This window comes from Mugil cephalus, chromosome 9 (genome assembly GCF_022458985.1).
Source record: "Mugil cephalus isolate CIBA_MC_2020 chromosome 9, CIBA_Mcephalus_1.1, whole genome shotgun sequence".
In the NCBI taxonomy this organism is placed as follows: domain Eukaryota; kingdom Metazoa; phylum Chordata; class Actinopteri; order Mugiliformes; family Mugilidae; genus Mugil; species Mugil cephalus.
Window position 1 is genome coordinate 13,920,559 of NC_061778.1, and position 23,707 is coordinate 13,944,265.

Here is a 23,707-nt window from a genome sequence, read left to right on the forward strand (position 1 = left end):
AAGATTTCTGAGAGGGTGGGAAGCGCCTTCGTGAGCCAGGTCTTCTTTCACCTATTATATGTTTGTCTGGAAGCAATTTGGCCTTTACATCAAGTCACACAGGAAGGTATCCACAGATTACAGCCATGTTTTTCTCATATATCACAGGCCACTCCACAAGGTCACTGCACTGATTTTGATTTTTTATTGAGACAGCAGAATTACACGGGCCGTCTTCCCACTGCTCGCCAGTATGTGAGATAATGGAGGAATGATAGGCCCAGATATTTTCTCTCCTTTGTCCTGATCAAACATTCGCTGGTATTTCAGACCACATGTTTTCTCATGAGTTTCTTGGTAGACGTAGCGAGTTTGCGCCGATTAAATTAATCAGTATACGATGCGCACCATTGCAATTGCAACAACTAGTGTCTGTCCAGGAATATTTTAATGTTTCTCTCCAAAACAAAGGCACATAAAGGCTTTGTCGTATTTCTAAAGTGATTACAAGTGAACTACATCAAGATGAAATATCGCATCGCATGATTCTTCTCACAGTTGAGCATCCTGGATTTTTTTTTTTTCCTCACGGTGCTGTCATGTCTGTAAAGTAACTCATTCATTTTCCATATTATTTTTTCCCCTATTGTGGTTCACAGGTGGCTGAAGGATATTACTTTTATGACTGCGATGACCTAATCCCCATGTGGATGAGACAAGTTGTATCGATCAGAACAAATATCTGGAAAACGTTAATTACACTTATAAGCGGCTCACCATGTGACACTGAACTTTCTGAATTTGAGAGACATGCGATATATTTAAGTAATGGTCAGACATATTTTTGTATAGGAATTATAGTCTGTTTCCAGATATACAGTATGAACAGAGAACTACGATTGGTTTCATAAATAAATATTGCAGATATTAAAATAAAACTGTGGTGATTGTGGTGCCATCAGAGGCCACTTCCAGCTGGAAAGAAATATGGTCTTGTATTGTGTCGCCACATTCCTCTCAGTAGGATCTTCACAATGTCTGCTAAATGTGTGGCAGATAAATGCCAGAGAAAAAGATCTCCGGAAAGTAAATCAGCTGTAATTATTTTCCACACTCTATATCTATAAGACCCACTGAATCTATAGGGTATATTGCAATAATTACAGACCAGAAGTGATCAAAGTAAAAATATTGATTCAGCTCCTTTACTCAAGTAAAAGTAAAAAACACAGGCTCTTAAATGTACTCGATTAAAAAGTAAAAATTATTTTATATATTTTTTATTTTTTTGCCATTAATGAAACAATATACCTACTGATAATTTTGTAAAATGAAAAAACAAACAAAAAAAAACAAACAGAATACTCTAGACTGAACTGACCAAAGGTCTTGATTTTTGCATTAACATCTGGATCATTTCTGAGTTCTGGTTTTAACAGCTCTATTTTCTTGAACACCAGAACCTCATGAATTTTAGGTTGGCATGACAACAGGACACAATGTATTTGCCACAAATCATTCTTCTAATAGTATATTTAAATAGCATCGTGGGTCAATTTTACAGGTGAAATCAGAAGAGGAATGAAGTGTTTCGGTGCTGTATTTATGACTGCTGTCAATAAAACTGGAAAGAACAGACTTGATTTTTTGATTTTAATATAAATGTTTTTTTTCATGAGGAGTTTTACTTCTATTGTGTTTTATCGCAGTAGGTGCAATCTTATGTTACACATCCTTTGCTACAACCTCTGCTAAAACATTTTTTGCTGTTTTTGCTGCTGTTGATCTACAGGGCGTTGAATATTAAGCAAGCTTAGCAATATTAGCCACTTAGCAATATCTTATATCTGGCAACAATAAATTATTTTTATACAACTACTAGATTTTTAGTATTAACCTGTATGACCTCTGACATTATTTTTGAGTTATGCCATATGCCAAGACTTGAAAACTGGAATGGAGAAACTTATTTTGACCTCGTGTTCATGCCAAACAGAAAAAGCATGATGATCTGCTGTTGTTTTGGCTTCTACCAAGCACCACTGACGAAAGCAGAACATTTGAGTCATGGACGAGCAAACTGAACACAAGAAAATAAACAGAAAGGAAAGATTTTCGGTTTTACCTTAGAAGGTTATTTAGAAAACATGGATAGTCTTTTTCCCCAGAACAGCTTTCCTACACGTATCTTAAGTTTTAATAAGAAGAGACATGACCTCAGAGTTTTTCTCTAAAATTAACAGATTTCTGGCAGTATGAGCAAAATAAATAATGTTATTAGTAAGGACATCCGATTTTGACGCAAAAATCACCCACAATTTTAATTGACGTTTGTTAATAATCCGCATTGTTCCTGTGGCAAGCAATATGGATGTTGGGAACAGGTCATCGTGTTGTTTGTTATTAAGCTTGCCTCTTTTTCCTTAGGAAATGTCTTCTGATGCAATCTGTAAATACAGTGATACAGGATGATGCAAAGCCTTGGAGATTAAGGTAGGCATCTTTGGCCATATTGACCAATGGGTCTATATAAGCAACTTCTTTCGTATATCATCAGATGGCCAACTCAGCATTGAGTAGCCACGCCCTCTTCTCTGGTCCTGAGTTGAAGAGACCAGCTTCTGAGGGTGGGCAGCCGGTGATCATGTGCTCTGTAGTCTGTTAACTTGCATGACGCACTGTCTAATAGGCCCCACTTCTTCAGAGATCATTTGAAGCGGCCGACCCCAGTGCGTAAACAGTTCATAGAAAGTCCATAGGTGGTGTGACAGGCCTTCTCCTTTTATGCCGCCTCCTGGGTCCTTGATGTATTGGTGGATGCGTCTCCCATGTCTGTGATGTTGTGTTCCATGATGTTGCCAGCCAGGCGTCTCTGGACAGGTCCTCAGGAATAGACTGTTCCATCTCTTGTGCTGCCTTGTTGTAGGGATGGTGAGAGTTAAGCCTGCCTGGTGGTGCCTGTGTTATTGTGGCTTGGTCCAGGATGTGCCAGTTATACTTCTGGGCTTTTCTTGCCAGGCTGAGGGTAGCCGCATCCCATCGGAGATTCGCTTGACCAGCAAGGACTGGTGGGACTCAAGGGTTGGCTTCAGATAACCAGCTAGTATCTGGAGGGTGCTGTTAATAACAGTGTCTACCTTGTTGACGTGTGGACTAATACTCCAGGCTGGGGCACAGTATTTGGCAACAGGTACGACAAGTGCTTGTGTGGCCATGTGTAGGGTCTGGGGCGAAGCTCCCCAAGTCGAACCTGCCAGGCAACGGATGACCAACATCCACCCAGAAGTCGCAAGTATTTTCTGGAACTTGGCAAATGAAACAAGATTCAAAAATATGTAGAAGTTGGTTGTGGAGGCACTGGTTGTCTTTTGCGTCCTCGGGCTGTCCTTTCTTTTCTTGCCTGGAGTCGTCTGTGGCATCAGATACTTGGTGATACCACATCAAGATGCATAATATGCGATATGCGATGCATAACTTTGTGAGAGATGTGAGGGGACTGTACGAACAGAATGATTTAAAACATGTAATTAAAATAGTAACCGTTGATTAGAAATGATGGTTCGTGTTTTACTTATGGTCCACCGAAGGATGTGTGTTGCCAGAATTTTGTGCTCTTCCAGCTTTTTCAGAGTTAAACAGTGACCTAAGCAAGTTTTCTATCCATCATCCTTACAAAATGGTCTCTGGGGCCATTTTCGGAGGATGACACGCAACAGGAAATGAGGGTTGTGTGAATGTTGTCAGTGAGCAAAGGATTTAGAGGATTAATAACTAATGTAACATCGCTGTTGTTTCCCTGAGATACTGAGACGCTGACGTTTTCAGTTTTCTTTGCGGCCTTTCCATCATGTGATCTCATCGTCAGTCCACGTTACAGCGAACAATTGAATTACATGATACGACAGAAGTATTGTTTAAAATAACAATAAGTGTTTTATTATTGTACTAGTGGTTTTATTGCGGTCACGTATGATTAGGTGACGACTGTAATAAAAGGCTTAGACACAACGGTTACTTCCACTCTGTAAATCGCAGATGTTCAAGGAAACAGCTGAAGTTAAAACATGGCCATTGCTTGTCATCGTCTTAACATGTTTGTGTTCTTCACTCACCTGCAGTTACAACTAGAAACAACGTTGTGCTTGTGTTATTTTCCCATTGCCCCCGAAAGCATTACTCCTTCCTTTCCCTCCCCAAACCTGCTCTGTAGTTTAGCCTGATGGAGAAAACGGCTCAGACACAACTCATGTAGCATATGAAGTTGTTTCTGTTGTTCACCAATAAAAAATTATGTTACCAAACCCAATGTTTGTCGTTTTTTATTTAATGGAGATTTGCAGTTATTTAAAGAGAGTTGTTCAAGCCAGAGGACGACTCTAGAGGCAACATGAACTAGCTAAACTATTGCTAAGAGCTAGCTAGCAAAGTTAGACTGAAAGTCAGCTGTTAACTGTACAGTAATAAGCAACTAACTAAAAATAAAAAATAATAACAAATTAAGTGATGAAGTGATTACCAGATCACAGACTTTCACTTCCAGTTCTTCTCTGACGAGTGCACATTTTCGCGCATTTGTAAAAGGTATGGTTAGGGCGCTCCTATTTCACCTGGCAACTACAAATACTATTTTCTGATTGGCTGCTGATATTTTCTGATTGACTGATTGGTCTCTGATTGAAGCAGCTGCCTGCCTTTGCCTCATCTATTTATGGACAAGTAATTTCTTTTAAAGTCTGTGTGCAGCGAGTTTCGGCATTTTCCGGCGTGAGTAATGTCATGTGTGGCGTGAGAGCGTGTGAACTTATTGAAATGCATGAGGATTGAGAGCCCTGGCGCAGAGCCATGTCTATTAGGTAGCTGCTACATAAAATATGAATTAACTGCTAACAATGAATGAAATGAGTCAATGCATTTGGTTTATAAAGTCTGCTATGAGTTAGAGCTAAAATAAATATGGTAGTTGTTTAAACGCTTACACTTAAATGCTTCTTTAAAAGTACATAAACACAAGAAAATAAGAATTGTACTTTAAAAACTATAAGGCTGTTCAGAGTCCTTTTACTGAAAGCACATGCAAAACGATTACATGTGTCACTAACATCTGAACAACCTCTGTTAAAATGAAACAATTTATTTATTTTTTTTGTTCTAGAAATATTCCAGCTATGAAATTGCTTTGAGACTTTCCGTGAATTCCACGTGTAATAACCCTGCTTCAACATCTCTTGAGATTGCCTCAGTTTTGTACCATATGCGGCCATGAATGACAATAACAGGTGGCTTGCAAAGTGATAAGCATAAAAGGAAAAATCCAAAACTCCATCTGTGAGTGAACCACAGTTAGTATAATGTAAATTTAATTATTTAATATGAGAATTACAGCTTTAGGACTAGATGTGAAACCAGCCGGAGTGTGTTTTTTAGATTTAAAAGACAGATTCCTTTGGAGCTATAGCTATAATAAACTGTAGGTGCCTTGTATGTTGCTGCTTTCTGCAATATATTCTACAATATATCCAGGATTTCTTAATTAGTTTATAGTAGATGTTGTATGTTGACACAGCTAATGCTTAGTTCTTGTTTCCTTATTTTAAGTACCGTCTACATTTATCAACATTTTATGAGACACCATGTTACCTTTCGCTCAGCCAAATGTTTGCAGTATTAGGTCACAAGCAGTAGACTGTTCAAAAGCATCGAGCCAAACTGCACATCTGAATTTTATTATCATGAAACACTGTTTCCATGAATGAAGTTGAGATGTATAAGAAGAGAGTGGTATACTGAGAAGAATTTAAACAAGTTAGATTTGCATCTGGTTGCCTCAGATGGACGGCAACATTTGAAGAAAGCCAGAGGTATCACAAATATATTTCGTTGTTAGGTCTTTTACTGAAGACGTTGGAGATCGGCCACAATTTTAAAAAGTGTATTTTTTTTTTTGCAGAAATGCAGTTCAAACATGTCAATATGGTAAAGCGCTCGTTCATTGAAGGAGATAACAGCACATGGTTTTATTTAAACGGAAATTCCTGTAAGGTTTATTTTTCAATCTCGTTTGCATGGTCGATAATATTCTCATGGCGATCAGAGTTTAGTATGTACACACACGCATCTCTAAACTGGCATGGTGTTCCAGTAACATTAAAATAACTTCCTCTAAAGGATGATGTTGTCAATATCACGGAAAGATATTCTGACAGAACGTGGCAAACACTGCGTCCATATGAGAGTAATTTCCTGCGCATGTTAAAAGTCAGCAGCGTCAGTCAGAAAAAATGCCCCGAAGACGTCGGCGAAGCATGCTTTCCTTTTTTTACCGATGGTGTCTGTATTGATAGGTGTATGTCAAATTTTCGCCTGTGATTTTAAGCAGGTGAGACAAGCCTCATGAGGTAACAACCAATTTTCCCCATGAAAAGGCGCCGATTGGAATCAAGTTCAGGAGAAATAAAAAACAGTGTTGGATGACTGCATTGTTTGGAATTGTTCTAGTCTGTGCTTACAGTTTACCTCATTGTTACCACATAGTAATCGATAAAATGTGATGTGTGTGACATATCCAAGAGGGCATGTCGTGACCAGCACTTTATAACTGTAAATGCAAAGATTGTAGTTGGCATTGATGAACGGCAGTGCAACAACACTGTCTTTGTTCTTAGCTTTGATCTAGCTTTTTTTTTTATTAATACTTTGAAATATTTTGGACTAATTCATAGTTCAAGAATTATATTCGTGTTTCTTTATTTTTCTGCACTTTTGAATAGTGAATCCATCTTAGTGTATTCTGGGAAAACTGAACCTTTGTTGATGAGATGCAGCATGTGTGATATTGCTCCACCATTTGGTCTGTGCCATAAATCAACAAGGCTGATGTTTGGAACACTGCGGTGATGTGGGATTTAAGCTCTTTATGCCTGAAGTTTGGGAAATGCTCTCTCCAGATCTGCGTCCTGGAAGCTGCTTTTAGTTTGTAATATTTTTTTCCAAAATTGAAATTTATGGTGAAAAAGGTTACACCGAAAGGTTAGCAACGCTGTTTTGTCTTCGCTGAGCGTCCACATTTCCAGAGAATAAAGAGTTATGGCGTTCACCCTGCAATACTTTTCATTAAATGGGATCCTTTGAAGGTTTCTTGAACATGATGCTGTATTCTGGTTTGTCAGCACATACTATTCTTAAGCAATATCTATAAAAGGCAACTTAACAAGCAACTGGACTTGGTTTGCGTTTTTTGAAGGCGTTTCATCACGCATCTGAGTGTCTTCTTCAGTTCTAACCGACTGGTGGGGAGTCTGGGTTTTCATTTTGGAACATCCGTGGGTGGTGCACTCTCACACGTTAATGACCCAGTATTCACCTGAATTAGAGTATATTATTCAGATGAACCTTGCACATGTATTAGTAGTCTAATAATACATTAACAACCAGAAACTGTTTAACCAGCCAGTTAAAAGACACATTTCTCTACTTTTTAACTAGCTAGCTAAATTTGCTATTTAAGGCTACACAAATCTCTTTGATAAACATTCCATTACCAAGATATGCAAACAAACCTTAATCTTGGCGTTTTCTCCTCTTCCTCTTTCTTCCTGTTTATCACTAACGCCCCTTTTTTGCGACATTTTTTTGCCTTCTACTACAAGCGCTTAAGATGCACAGTGCATGCTGCACGGCAGAAGGCCACAACATTACTGGTGCAGCGGCGCTTTGACATTTAAAGAATGGTTAGGCCTACATCAGCAACAGCACTGTGTGGACTTAAAATTGTGTTTTGTACAGTAATATAGCATAATACATTCATTCTTTGTTAATTGCTCTCGGGGAACCCATAGTGGCTGCGGGGCCCTAAGCAGACTGTTAGTCCAGGTGTGAATGGGTATGAAATTGCTCGGGACGTCATTGCTGTCCCTTGTCATTCAGATGTACGTGATTGTCAGGCGACTACCATCGACACATGTTCTGAAGTAAAACCCTAATCTGCCCACTAGTCAGTTAGAACCGAGGAAGCCACTTTGAGGAGACTTTTTAGACACGTCATGTCCCAGATGACTGATAATTATACTCTTGCTCAGTGTTATGTGATTGATGAGTATTGGTCATTGGAGTCTTGATGTAACCAGTGAATATCTGGAAGACTAAACAGATGAAATCATTATTTGTATTTTGTGCCAACATGGACTTAAAATGAAGGAGTTTTGAGTAAGTTTTTGAATATGATGGTACACAGATGTGACAGTGCCTTAGTACTGTTGAGAAAATTCGTCATAGCACTGGTGTGTTTGTCTTAATCATGATTAATGGTTTTTATTTATATTTTTGTGCGTGGGTTGGATCAAATGTCGGTATCAACATTCTTTTTTTTTTTCTACATTATGTCTAGAAATGTCCGATGAACGCACAGATTTTCACTTAGCTGAAGAATTTGTAGTAAATATTTATATTTTTGGAAATTTGCTTTATTTACTTCATTGAATCCACTTTAACTCCCTTTCATGGTTGAGATGTAGTCAGCATAGAGTCAGTGAATTGCATGTTGTACAATAAACTGATTGCTGTCTCATAATTTCAAGATTGCATACACTAAGTTCTTTTCTGCCAACTCAAGGAGCATCAATCAGCAGACACTTGGCCCGACGCCTTGTTTTCATTTCCTGTACCTAAAGATGAAGCCGTCATCTGAAGTATGTAAACACAGTTACGAAGGCTTAGGTTAATTGCTTCCTTTTGACTTGATATTTGCAGTTTTGGCACCAGTAGAGTAGATCTGTTAAAGGAATATGTATATTTGGCGTTTAGCATAGATCAACATCTACGAGTCTTCCAACAACACTAGCAGAGATGAATCGACGGCTGGAACCATCAAGAGTCGGTTTATTTAACAGAAAAGCAGTTACATATATCAAAGGAGACTAGTAGCCCCTTTTATGTGGAATTATATATCTCTTTATTCACAGAAAAATAAAAAACATGAGGTATCTACCTCGAGAAAAATGTGACACCTCCAAGTACTTTTTAGGGAAGAAGTGAAATATGCACAGGTTTTATGCTGTCCAGTGTCCATTCATGACATTGATATATAGCAGGAATTTTATCCAAATGTGATCTCATACATTATATTTTTGGCTGTTTTTCTAACAAATAATACCATCACCCTTAAGGTAGCAATTTACACATAAACCAGGTAATAAATATGTCTCTTTTTGGCTTCTCCACATGTCCAGCTGATTCTTGTGAATGCGTTATCTCAGGAATGTGTTATGTTGAAAATTGGCACAAGCATTCGCTGGGCCTAAAGGATGAAGTACTTATATTGTTTATATCTGTGCCTGTGCCCTATTTGTTGTTGCATGCTTGCTTTTCTTTTTTGTATGTTTTTTTTTTCAGTTACGGTATTATTTTAATTGCATTTTGTATTAGCTGTACGGCTATAATCCCTCATATTTAAGTATAAACGTTCATTAGTAGAAACATTGTCCCATTTTAAAAATCAACCAATCAATCCATCAATATTTTTGTGGTCAAAGTTTAAAGTCAGTGTAACCTAACAAACATGTTCCACACCCTCAAAATTTTGCACAATTATATGTTTATGTTATAATAAAACATAGTTTGCTTCTTATCTATATGTATGGGTCGCCGTGTGTAAAGTTGAGCGTGTTAAAATGAACACACGATTTTTCCTACATTTAGCTCCAAAATACTAAAAAAAATGAGGTGTGGATTTTTCAAAGTCAGTTTTTTTTTATCACATTTACTAAATGTTAAATCTAAATGTTGACTGTTAACTCTAAATGTAAAAGTTAAATCAAAATGTTAAACGTTAAATCAAAATGTAAAATGTTAAATATAAATATAAATATAAATGAATTAACCCATTTAAGCCCAACGGCAACAATAGTTGCCAAAGTGTATACTTGTCATTTTCTACTTATAAATACATTTCTAAATACTATACATGTTTTATATGTCAATGGCACGTGAGTAGACACCTTAGAAAATCATGCTAAGAAAAATAAATAAAAATCCATATACTTCCTGTCACATGGCATTGCTGACTTTCTGACCCATCCCACAGAGGGCATGACGATGACAAACCCCTACAAGAAAAGGTGATTTGACATAATAATAATATTTTTTTTTTGTTGACATATATATAATATAATAATTTTGAAAGTCTCTAGAATCACCCTGACAACAAAAATATCACATTGGATGTATAGTTTTTTCTTTATGCAATCATTTGTCCAAGCAGCAACTATTGTTGCCGGTGGGCACATACCTTGTCAGTAGCTATTAATGTATTCACGCATGTTGGCTAACATTACCAACATTATAAAGGGCCAATATTTGGTATCAGTAAAGTTTTTGATAGTGTTAGCTTTAACATTTGGTAACCAACCCACTGGACTGGGTCAGGGATCAAGGCTGGAGAGCCACCTGGTTGCAGGTTTTACCACGACAACCTCTTCACAACCCTCTCCTTGGTGGATGAGATGACCAAAAGGGGCTACGGGACCCGTGGCACAAAGTGTGAACACCAGCACTTTGCTGTATCACTTACACCAGCTAATATGTTCCTGAAGACATCACAGGGTTATTCTGATATCTTGTTGAAGAGGAAAAGCTGATCGTGAGATGGAATGACAACAGTGTGGTCACAGTTGAGTCCAACATGGAGAAAGAGTACTCGGATGTCAAGACTCAAAGATGGAACAAGCAGAAACGTGCAATGGACAGAGTGAAACAGCCCACGTGCATCAAGGACTATAATACACAAATAGGAGGTGTTGATCTACACGATCACTGTGTGAACTGCTACAGGCTCAGCATCCGGTCCAAGAAGTGGTGATGAGAATCTGCCAGATCTGACAACCTACATCACTGTCCCCACAACACAGGCAGAAGATACCAGAGGTGCTGCCGAAGATGTGAAGGGTGCACTCCGTTTGCTTGTGAGAAATGTGGTGTTGCACTGCACATAGAGTGCTTCAAGGTCATAAAACTACCCAAAAGAGATACAGTAAGGTGGGAAAGGAGAAGGGAATGCAGAAATGTTGAAAAATTTTGGATGTGTGTTTATGGATTGTTGAATATTAAGTTTTAATAGAATTGTGCACACAGTTTTTTTAAATAATAAAAGTCTTTCTCAATAAAGATAGCTGAATTTCATGTTATTTTTTGTGCTCTAATTCTAATTTGTGCTCTAATTCGCTTCCCTTTCACCATGAGAGGGGTAGATACAAGGTAGGTGCCCACCGGCAACTATAGTTGCCAAACATTCAAATGAGATTTCCTAGAACAGAGAGCACAAAATGGTGGAAATAACTTTAGAACATGTTCATATGGGACTCAATTAACATGGTAATATGTATAAAAACAAACAAACAAAACAACAAAAGACAGAAAATTGACAGATTATGGTCTTCGTTCAGAGTTTGGCATCAAAATGACAAAAGTTAACCAAGTTGACATTTTCCTTTAATGACGGTTTTGTAATCGAGCAGAATAGCTGGAGACCAAAAACTAAGCTATTGGTTTGGATGCAATGTGCAACCTTACTGCTACGTCTCGATAAATATACAGAATAGGAAATATTTTTCAGGGCTACACAGTAACTATTTTCATGTTCACGTTGAGGCATACCCCGTTTAAGGATGTGAACACTCAAATAACCTCAAAGCTGAAATACATTGCCCTACTCCTCATGCTCCTGCCCAAAATAATGTTCTATATATGCTTACCAGATATAGTCTTACCCACCTCTTTGAATGTTGTTTCAGATGTTTTTACAAGTCCATTGTACTTCTGGCTTACAGTCACCATGTGTCTGCATTAGTGTAGTTTCACAAATTCCGAGGGGAAGCCACCCTGCCAGCACGTTGACAGACAGGATACACTGCAGCGCTGCTAAATGCTTATCACTTTATTGCTTTACTGTGTTTCCCAAGATTGCTTAATCCGGTTGCGAGTGATTAATTCACTTCTAAACGAGAGGTCATGTGAAACGACTAGTGGCCTGCCACCTTGTGCTTTGTTTCTCATTTATTTATAGTGAGGCAAAATGTTTTTTTTTTTTTTTTTCTAGAATGCAGTGAGAAGAAACAATATCAGATGCTGGAACTTTCCAATACATTGGAGTGGTAACAGAGCAGCGGTGTAGCTTAACTTCAAATTGTTGATGTTCCGAGAATCTTAACTCGTTTATAAATACTTGTACTTTATAAATACTTGAGCTTATTCTTAAGTATTTTATGTTAATTCCCTACTCATAGAAAGGAAGACAGTCTTGACTCTTGGATAAACCCTCCAGTCTCACCTACCTAATCATCTAAGTTGTAGATTCTCTTTTTTTTTAGTGTTACATGTCATAGTTCAACACATAAAACTACGAACAAGGCAGGTAGTGTCTTTTCTAACAGTGTTAGATTCATTTTAGCCACTACTATACTGATTAATGACTTCCTTGACTTCCTGTTTTGTTACAGTTGATCTGTCTTCTGGAAGTTCATCTTGGAACAGTCATTAAAAAAAAAAAAAAAAAAAAAAACTTTAAGCAAAAAAAAAACTCTTTAAGCACCAATCCACATCAACCCATTAGAAATTAATTGTTAACACATGCAAAAATATGCATGCAGATAACTAATCTCAATTCAAAGAAACATACTGCAGTAGAGAATATGATCTGCCAACACGAGGTTCCCTTTGAAATCTAAAGTCTAGCCGTTACTAAGAAAGCATGGCAATGAAAACATAATACATCACCCATATGGCCGTCTCTTGATCCAAGTTAGCAATATGTCAGCACTGTCGTACATTCTTGGTCTGCTTGTGTTTGACAATTTTTTGGACCATCCACTGTTGCTGCTTTCCATGCCCCCTCTTGCTGTGTCCCATGTTCAGCGTTTTTTATTACCTTGGCTATTTTGCACGTTATTCATATTAACTGCAACATAGTTAATGTAAAAATGATCGAATGGTATTACTCTAGTTGCTTTCTGTCCATTTTAATTGCGTAAGGGCTGATGTCACAATTTGATGGTCAAGTCTATATTATTTTCTAATATTAACCCTCTGGTGTCCAGAGTGTCATTGAGTTTTTTGCCTACTTTTGGTTTTACCTTAATATTTCATCTTAAAAATGGTTTATATTATCTTGTTTGGTTTCATTCTTTTCAGCACAATCTCACCGGTGTCAATTTACAATTGATTTTTTCATTTTGACAAACTGTATTAACACCTAAAACTACACTAAATCTATAATAAGTTAGATTTTTCACTGTGAAAAGCACAAACATGTTTAATGAACCATTTTTATAACTTGGAATGTAAATCTAAAGTGCAAATTTCAAAAACTTATGAATAAAACTAGCAAAAAAGTTATTTACAACTATTTACATTACAATGTAGGAAATGCATTACACATTTTTGTATAGCTATTTACAACCATTTGCAACTATCATTTCCTGATTGGTTGATGAAATGCATTTTTCCACCAATGGGAAAGTCAGTGTCATGTTTTTTTGTTTGTTTTTTTAAAGCTGGCTAGCGATCTCTGATTGTAAGCGTTCTCCTTTTCACGACTTCTCCCGTGCACCATACGCCCACCAACATGACGACAATGTTCTGGAAAAAGTGTGGCGTAAATTATTCATCATGAATCTAGTTTTATTTGGCCTGTCAACACAATTTTAAAAAATGGGATATAGTTTGAAATTAGCACTTTCTACAAAAGTTGAAACAGAGATTCAGTGACTCTGTGTCTTGCTGCTATGTCGTCTTAAATTGGTCATGTGACTTGGATGCACCGGCACGTCTGTTGACTAAAATATCATTTTAACTCAAGCAATGGACCATATAGAGCCTTATGCTCACTTTCAACCACTTAGTATTTGAAGAGGGAACTATCCACTTATTTGACCAAATAAGCTGTTCGGGTGAACTCTGGTGTGTTTGCAGTATTAATATATTCGTTGTTCTTTGTCCCAGTTGATGTTAAAAGATGTTAAGTATAAAGTATAAATCTTCAGAGCACATGTTAATACTCCAGCAAAGACTTTTTTATTGGTGCTCCTCTTTTACTGGATATATATTTATTTAATTTATTTTTGGCAGTCTGCTGTTGGAAAGCTTGTGCGGTAACAGTATGTTCACAGGTGTTGTAATTATAATACAAAGACGGAATTAAAAGTTGATCCCCCTAAACAGAATCTTTGCTTCTCCTGCTGTCAGGCCAGGTGGTTCATGCTTGGTCAGGTCCTCCATTGTACAATAACAACGAAGACCTTCTGCACATTATTTATGGCTCTTTTCCTGCAGCTCCACCAGATGTCCAAATGCTGGTCTTGCTCAAGAATCAGCGCAACCCACGACTTGCTTTATGCACTTTTGAAGATGAGGGTTCAAAATGACTAGACTTGCGGGATTATCACCTCAAATTTCTTTGAAGACGTTCACACTGTGTCTGCAGGCTTAGACTGAGGTACCTAAGTGACCACAAATACAAATATATTCGCAAAAAAGGTTCATAGCTGAGAAGCGTAGTCTGATCTGTTTAATGATGAAAATTGTGAAGGAACACTCTGTTTGCACTTTTCTATTTGGCAAATGGTTATGTCATAAAATCATTTTCAACTAGGAAGGCAACATAATACTGCATTTACTTTGAGTCTCCACGTGTCACTGGTTTCAGATTGTTCTGCCTTAGATCAGTTTAGACTCTAATAATTTTTCCAGCTATGTTTAAAATATTTAGCCAACGTTATCATCAGTGAGTATTAGTTGATAGCAGATATAAAGTGGCATGCAACACTTCTGTATCAGGATATTTCACAACGTTTTCTAGATTTGTCTGCCAGCACATTTGACCGACCTAATGTTCTTTGGACATAGCGTATAAATCACATTTACTGACCGAATTTGCTTGAAGGGCACCTTTTTATGAGACGATCATTTGTAATGACCGAAGCAAAACATGTTGAAACCATATTATATTTCACAATTAAACTTCCAACAAAGTATTTTTTTAGTTCAATAGAAATGATCGCATTTGCTGAATCACTTCCATTACTGGAAGTGGAGGGGAGCGATGTGGTAAACATGTGAACATGTGTCCTTTAATAGAAGAAGCTTGTTTCAGACTGAGAAGAGCAGAATTAGGACTCTGACATGTTGTGAAACTTGAATTAAATTTTCCCCCAATCCCTATATAGAGCCCTATATTAGTGTTATGTCATTTTGCAGTGGTGTCCAAAACCTCAGTGATCAAATTCTATGTCCTACATAGGGCACACAAAAATTCCCATAAAGCATTGCAAAAAGTAGTGACCATCCTATGGTCACTCAACGGATGGTGGATATCTCATCATGCATTGGGTGTCTAGCGGCGCTGCCGTTAATGACCGTTAGTGAGGCACGTTTTGAAGTTTCATCGCAGAAATATGAAACTTTTAAATGTAATTTTATTTTTTATTTCATGAACATCACTCAAATTTGTTTACAAAATCATCACATTTTAGTAATGTGTAAGTTATAATGGGATAACCTGGGGAGCCGCAGCAGTCGGACACATAATGATGCGACAACAGTGACGTCATTAACTGTGCATCAAACCATGATACGCGTAGTGTCAAAAGCTGTTGGGATTGAGCTCACTATGTAGAGAAACCCTACAAAGGGAGTATGGGTTAGCGAGTGAGTGAACGATTTCAGACACAGGGATAGTCTAAAAAAGACTGTATGTAAACAGTTTTATCTAGTATTTGGATGGGGACGGGAGCTTGGAGATTGGGTTGAGATTATTTAGTTCTGATTGGTCAAGGTTTGGGCGACTTAATAATTGTTTGGAGAATTGAATGTTTAAAGCAGGGTTGGGTGGTTCCATATAACAGACTGCTTTTTGTAACAGGAACACTGTGGGAACAGGAGGGTCCAGTGCTCCCTTTTAAAAAGTGTCAAGGAGTAATGTTCATGGGCAGGTGCTGTCAGATTAAATGTTGAAGAGAGAAAACTCATTAATGACCGCAGGGCATGCAGATACCACAGACAGACCTTAGGCAGGATGTTTAATATTGGATTGCATGTGAAAAAATAAATGTCTGCGGTCGTCAGACGAAGGGCAGTAGCAACCGGGAAGAGGACTGAATTAAGTGTGGAACAAAACTTTGGGAATGTGAGAATGTTTTGGTGCAGCTGATTTGGTTGATTGTTGATAATTTAGACATAAAACCAGCATGTCCTTCATCTTTAGATACATGGCTGTTTAAGAGCTTGTGTTGTTCAGGAGGTTTGGGGACAGAGACGGGGAGGCAAAGGCTTAAAATCTTAAGATGTATGGAAAGAGTGTTGAGTTGAGCTGGTGTGGAGCAATAAAAGAGCTCAAAGGACTACAATTTTGCTCAGGTTTGATTGAAGGTCTACATGAAAGTTAAAATCTCCAGAGCATAAAATTTAGTCAGGGCCCGAAAGAGTCGATGATAAAAGCTCGAAGGATTCAGTGCGGAAAATTACATCAAATTACATGTTTGGGCTGGCACCACACAGGTTTGACAGGGTCACCAAGTGTGATCAAACTTTTCACCTCCACGCCAGCAGTTTGATCTCACAAAGGGTCCTTACACCCATTATGTCCCATAATGGGTGCAACTTTTGTGTTATGTTCCTGGCAACATCTATGGAAAAATGACTGTGCTGTGCTTTTACTGCTTTTTTTTTTTTTTTTTTCAGAAGCGCAGTTGCCCACCCCCCCTTGTCAAAACTCTAACAAGACCGTTACTCTGCTGTGACGATTTATGAGCCAGTGACACAATAGCTTGACATGCTCGTTCCCGTCTTATTTTGTTTTTATTTTGTCTCCACTGTGACAGGAGGCGATTTTAAACGTTGATTTGATGTGACTTTAATATTTTATTTTACATCTCTGTGCCCGGCAGAAATGTGCTTTTACTTTGTGATAATGAGTGGCGTCACGGTGCGGCACAGACTACTAGGATTTTCCGTTTGTGTTTTATATTTTTGGACAGTTATTGCTTTTCACAACATATGGCAGCTTAATTTCTTATGATCGAATTAGCAACAAAACACACCAGCTCGTGGTAGCGAGCACTTTTTTCCTTGCTATAAACACTCCCAGTTAAACCAACAGGATGCTAACAATGATCGTGTGCAGTATGCAATCATCTGTCAGCTCACAATCTATCAAGCTTCCACTGCCTCTCGGTGCTGATCAGCTTCGACAGATCAAGCCGCAGAGGCTGAGGGCGCTGATTACCGCAGACGAAAAGCAGTTGAACTGTACCAGTGATAACATTGTGAGTATGAAAGAAAGCATGGCAGGAGAAGCAGAGCAAGCCAAAAAAAATTAAGTCAGAGTCTGAGCCTGACAAAGTGGCTGTAACAGTAACGACCTGTGTGTGGAGTTCGCAGTGAACCTGTTCACTGAAAGCTGTGAGGTTCGTTGAACTACTTTCTCTTGCCTCATAGATTTTTGACAATACATGTTATTATAGGATGTCATGTTTAAGATGATGTAGTAATGGTGTAAATTCTACAGTTTTGAGTGAGAAGCACAAAACCTCAACCTTTGCAGAAAGATATTCTAATCTCACTGATTAGTCTCCATATTGTTTTGTTTTTTGCAAGTTTCATTTGTCATTAGCTATTTAATCTGTGCCTGGTTGATCATGAAACAGAGACGTGAGGTCTTAATATGGCTCGTAAAGTGCAGTTTATTTTTAAAAAAGTTTCCAAAAATATAAATTTCATCTGAGGAAATCCTTACGACTGTCATCATCTTGCAGTATATGAAAACGATTTCATGATTGTTTCCTTCGCTGAATCGTTACCTAGTCTCCTTTTATTCCCTGCAACATGGGTCTAGTGAACTTTCTTGCAGGTTTATTTCACAACAGACTGGGAAGGTTTTGTTTTATCCATAATGTGCCTGTCAGACAATATTTGTTGAGAGAGGTGTTGCCAGCAAATGAGTCAGTTGTTCTTTAGCAGTGACTCTGACACAAGCAATTTAGTGATTTACAGACCCTCTGGTAAATATTATATTGACATAAAATCCTCATGTTCTTATTTCAAAATATAGCATCATGAATATCATTTGAGGTTCCTAAGGAACTGTCACTTGAGGATGAACGTTATGTGTTTTGGTGGAAAAACAGAGTTGTCTTTGCATAAAAATTTATATAAAGTTGGAAGAAACCCTCTGTGATGTCACCCGCAGGTTTCTTCAAGAGCTGCTCTGAAGCTCACAAGCTGTCACCATCTTGGCAGCACCTGACCCAGTCTTAGTCACGACTCACGGACAGAGTGAGAGGAGCTGAGGCGGCTAGGTGAAACCTGGGCAGACAGTTGGTAATCTATGAAGGAATCCAACTGTCACTCAACACTGGTAATTATGCATGACTTTAAGCCTGAGTACAGTTTACATGGGAGAGTTTTATTCATAATTCACATCCTGTCTTAAGTGGGAAATTAACTATAGAGGCCAACACTGTTTTTCGTACCAGACTGTAAATATGTTAATAATTATTTTGACGTCTAAGGAATTTGATGTTTTTGGATCCATCGGCGAGTGGCCATTTGAGGAACTGCACTTTAAAGGCACTTTAGCACTGGTCAATTTTTCAGCCCTCAGAGAGTAACACTAAGTGAAGATGACTGTTTTTATTAAAAAAAAAACAAAACATTTTTTTCCTGAGAATGTCCTCTACACACAACCCCCAACAGTAGTTGGATGCAATGATTTTGTATTCGATTAGAACATTCATCATCCAGAATCCAGAATCACTCAGAAATCATATGACTCTTTTAATGTTATTGTGTGATGGGACTTCTTGAGGTCTTACCTTAATCAAGGTCATTGAGTTTTCTTCTTTACCATTCGTTATTACACAGGATGAGATGTCACAATCCCTTGTGCCAAGATCCCACGCAAAACACATTTAAAAGCCCAATCCAACTGAAAACCCGTCCAGCAGGCTAGCAGTCAGCTACCAGCTAGCAACCAACAAGAAGACACCAGCTAACTAGCCTAGCCAACAGCAGTAGGTAAGAAGTGAAGGCATATATGTGACTACATGTCAACCAACACTTCTCCCCTCTGCCATGATCCGAGGCAAAACACATTTAGAAGCCCAATCTAGCTGAAAAAAAAAACTTATTTTGAGGACCACTCCTCAGTGTTCAGCCAATCCCATCTCATTTAAATTCATTCAAGATAGAATATTCAAAAATGCAAAATGACGAAAGCATAGAAACAAAAATAAAATAGCACACAAAATAATTCATAGATCTATCTATCTATCTATCTATCTATCTATCTATCTATCTATCTATCTATCTATCTATCTATCTATCTATCTATCTATCTATCTATCTATCTATCTATCTATCTATCTATCTATCTGTCTGTCTGTCTGTCTCTGTCTGTCTGTCTGTCTGTCTGTCTGTCTGTCTATCTATCTATCTATCCTCACACATCACAATGTAGAAGAGGCCACTGGCAACAGTAGTCTGGTAGAACATGTTCATTAATGATGAATGAATGAATGAATAAATGAATGAATGAATAGTCTGAAAATGAACTAAAATGGCTTGTTCTCTCCCAACACATGTATTTTAACGAATAGTTTTAGACATTGGACAACAATTACGCAGTAGGATTTCTATACTGTAGGTGGTGACATTACTGTCCAAACATTGACCTCCTTCTGTGTTCACAACCTATGAGAAAAGCCAGATACAAGCTCAGACCCAGCAGTGCTGCAGGCCACCCAGCACTCCTCAGATAAGATAGAAAGAGCATGAGCAGCTACCACTGCAGAGGTGCTGTTCTGACCAGCCTGAAGCTTTTATACAGCTACAGATAATTGTGTTTGAGCCATGTGCCTTCTGATAATAGATCATTCAATATCTGGTGTCCATTAATATTGCATTCTTGCTGCATTCTTGGCATCCTCCTGATTGGCCAAGAGTGATGTCAAACCGGGCAGTTGCGAGTTGTCAAAAATCACAGACCCAAACAGCATCCAGCTGGAGAGAGACAGTGATGACAAGATAATCATTTATTCACTGAAAAACCTACAGCTGCATTCCTGGATATGATTTTAGAAATGACTTAAGTTAGCGTGATCTTACTACAGAAAATTTGCAATTGCCCAGTTTAATGACACGTCTTGTTCCTCAATACAATAGTTTTGCAGAACTTTTCCTGTCCACCCCACTTGACAGTCACGTGCTTTCAGACAAGTTGCATTCAGTCAGTATTCATTTAGACTTTTTTTTCTGGTATGTTTTTGTCTCTTCTGAAGGAATCATGAAGTAATAAAATGTTCAAGTATGTTTTTACTTTAGAAATAAGAATCAATTCTCAAATGATGTGGCAGTCTGGATCTACTGAGCCGGCCACATCTTGAATGAAACCTGCCTAGGGTAGCATACAATTTTTTTATCCCTTGTTGAAAACAGCTGAAAACAACTGAAGTCAGGTAAGGTATTTTTTGGACTTTCTAAGTGTTTATAATTTGTAAAAAAAAAACAAAGAAACATGACTTTCCGCACATTTCCAATTATTACAAACACCAAGAAGGTTAAGCTGACATTCCTGGACTTAATGAAAATCCTGAGAAGATCTGATCTTGCTTTTGTGGATTACATTCTGATGAAATATGTGGCCAAATCATTTTATTAAATCAGAAGGGGAGGCCATAGACATTCACAGATAGAAGCCATACAAAATGCAAGGTTATATTACAGTAAACCACAAAAAAAACACTGTACATTAATTTCCACTGATATATGTAGACAGATTATTAATTCTTTAATATTCACTTTAATAGCCTCCAAGCTCCACACCCACCTCACCTGCAACAACCTATACAAAGTCTTTCAATCCGGTTTCTGCCAATAACACAGCACTGAAACAGCCCTCCTCAAAATACTAAAAGATCTTCTCCTCCGCCACCATTCCTCATCCACTCTCCCTCTGGCGCAAGGTGTCCCCCAAGGCTCGGTGCTTGCCCCCCTTCTGTTCATCATCTACCATCATCATCCATCCCATCGGCAAAATCATCCACCGCGATGGTCTCAACTTCCACTGTTACGCTGATGACATTCAACTGTACCTCTCCACCAAATCCAATTACCTCCTCCATGCTCTCTACCCTCTCAACCTGCCTCTCAGAAATAAACACACGGACGAAAACCAACTACCTTTAACTGAACAAGACCTCCTAATCATCGATCCCAAACACCTCACTCAGTCAGCTCAGCACGTCTGTCCAAACATTGGCAACTCACCTCTGATTTCCTCTTCCCACACCCGCAATCTTGGATTCATCCTTGACACTCAGCTCACCCTCAAACAGGTCATCAAAACAGCATGATTCATGGGAGGTCAGCTTGGTAAAGTGGTTCAAAGCTTTTCCTATCCTCCTAGCTAATAGTAGTTCTTCCAGTTTGTACCTTTCAATGATGTTTACAGATTTCTATCAACTACTGGTATGAAGAGGTACTTCCTTTAGCTGTAGTTTTTTTAAAGCTAAGGCTAGCTGAGTAATTTTAGTTGTTGGTATGTAGTTTGGTCCGAGCTATGGGTAGGAGGTTGTTGTTTTTGGGTTTTGGTTCAGTCTGCATGTGCGAGGCGGACCACAAGACTGTTTGGTAGATTAATTTTGTTTTTGTGGGTCGTCATTCAGTCCTGTATCCTCAATCCCCATCCCCTACCCGAACCAGGGTCTGTATCCTCATCCCACCCCTTCCCTTCTGGAGAGAGACACCTGACCGACACAGTTTATTAAATATCAATTAAAAGGGCTAAGCCAATACTTTCTGCGGTAGCAGCATGGAGGGGGGTGACTCCAGGATGATGGAACTCACTCTTAAGCCTTCTTGAGGTGTCGTGGGCCTAACTTAACAAAACATTGGCGAAGGGAGGTCTCCACTTGAAAACCCCAATGATGTGTAGCATATTGCCTGCTGCTGTTGGCTAAGCTACTTAGCTGGTGTCTTCTTGTTGGTTGCTAGCTGGTAGCTAACAGCTAGCCTGCTCTCAAGTTTTTCAGTTGGACTGGGCTAATAAATGTGTTTTGTCTGGGATTTTGGCACGAGGGATTTTAACATCGTATCCTGTGTAATTACGAATGTCTCTGTGGTGTGTTTAGGAGCAACCTCTTTGTCCAGACTCAAGCGATGTGAGGAGATGTCACAGTTGGCTTTTGTTGACAGTAGTAGAGCTTAGTGTTCATGTCATTTTATTGGCCTCCAATTCGATATGCCTTTAGGAAGTAATATGGTATTAATCTTCGACAGATGATTTATTTGTTACTGAAGTTTGTTACAGCAGGTTTTTAATTACTAATTCCAAACAGATGTGAAACAATGTAATGTACGCCACCTGTCGTGTCAGTCAGTGGTGGCCCCACAAAACATGGCAATACATGCGTTAGATTATATAGAGAGGAATGCAACAACAGACATCGGTTACTTCAAAGCAACTGAAAAAACAAATCCATACTGGCTCATCCTTGGTACGTCTTAGTTCACATTTTCCTCTCATCATTCCCTCCCAGATGAACACAGCTGCTGCTAAACAAGAGAACAAGAAGCACTTCAGGACAACTGGAGTATCAGAGGATCATAATGATGATGATGTTGATGATGATGATGATGATGATGATGATGATGATGATGATGATGATGATGATTGTGATTGTGATGATGATGGTGGGGTGGGGAGTGTTTTTGTTTGCCCAGTGCCTACACTCTGATCAAGATGGTATTGCTTATTTAATTCGCCTGCATTGCAGAACAATAATGCCAAACCCTTCCTGAACATGTTCAGTGGACATATCACAGGCATTACGCAGTGGTTTTGCCCCATTAAACATCCATATTTTCTTGCCAAGAACCACATCCAGAAAGAGTAAGCTTATAGCTGTAAGAATGCAGGACCACTGCAACAATGTGCCAAAGGGATTGTCAGGAAAAGACCTCTGCTGTTGAATAGTGCATCTGTTTTACGAGGAAATGTTCTCTTAAGCCTTTTCTTTTGCTGTCGCCCTTAGTGTACAGAATTAATGTCTGTCAAAGCTGCAGTGCCAGCAAGTACTGGCGGCTAAAGTGTGTCATTGGAAACGAAATTCATTAGAAAAATTGGCACAACAACACAGCGATTACAGTTCCGCTACATTTTGAAGAGGAACAAAGTTATATGTCAGGTCTTATAAATCATACTTTCTTGTATGTTAAAAATCAAATTAAAAACAGTCTGGTCCCTAAAAGTTTGTGAAATCAATGAGACATGTGGGCAGAAAAGATGAAAAAAAAAAAAACATTACTAGCCAAAGTAAAAGTAACAGTAGCAGTAAATCATTGAAATTGCCAAGTGAAATGTAAGTGGTTGGTCTGACATTGCTCATAACTTGGGCTCGGTTCCCATCACACAATGAATTTTGTGTCTATAAAGCTGCTTTTTATTACACTATGATTTCCCATGCTTGACTAAATTCATTTAGTTGCCGTACATACATACATAAACTATGGTTTTATCTGGTACGTGGGAGCATAGACAGGGACATAGACCAAATGTTTGGCCTTCAAGTCAACTGAACATACTCCTCTGTGAGCACGACCTGCCAGTCCTGTTACCCGGCTGCCTTTATCCTTTGTCTTTTTCAAAATCTTTTTCCTTTGTTTACTGCACTCGTAATTACACAGA

General features: G+C 38.5%; 1 long non-coding RNA gene across 1 annotated transcript in view; it reads left to right on the forward strand.

Moving 5' to 3' along the window:
• LOC125013362 overlaps nt 1–22,679 on the forward strand; it is a 29,356-nt gene extending 6,677 nt beyond the window's left edge. Inside the window, exons 2-3 of the long non-coding RNA XR_007113381.1 lie at nt 18,212–18,379; nt 22,560–22,679. This is a non-coding gene — a long non-coding RNA (uncharacterized LOC125013362). The remainder of the gene's footprint in view (nt 1–18,211; nt 18,380–22,559) is intronic.
• The last annotated feature ends 1,028 nt before the right edge of the window (nt 22,680–23,707 follow it).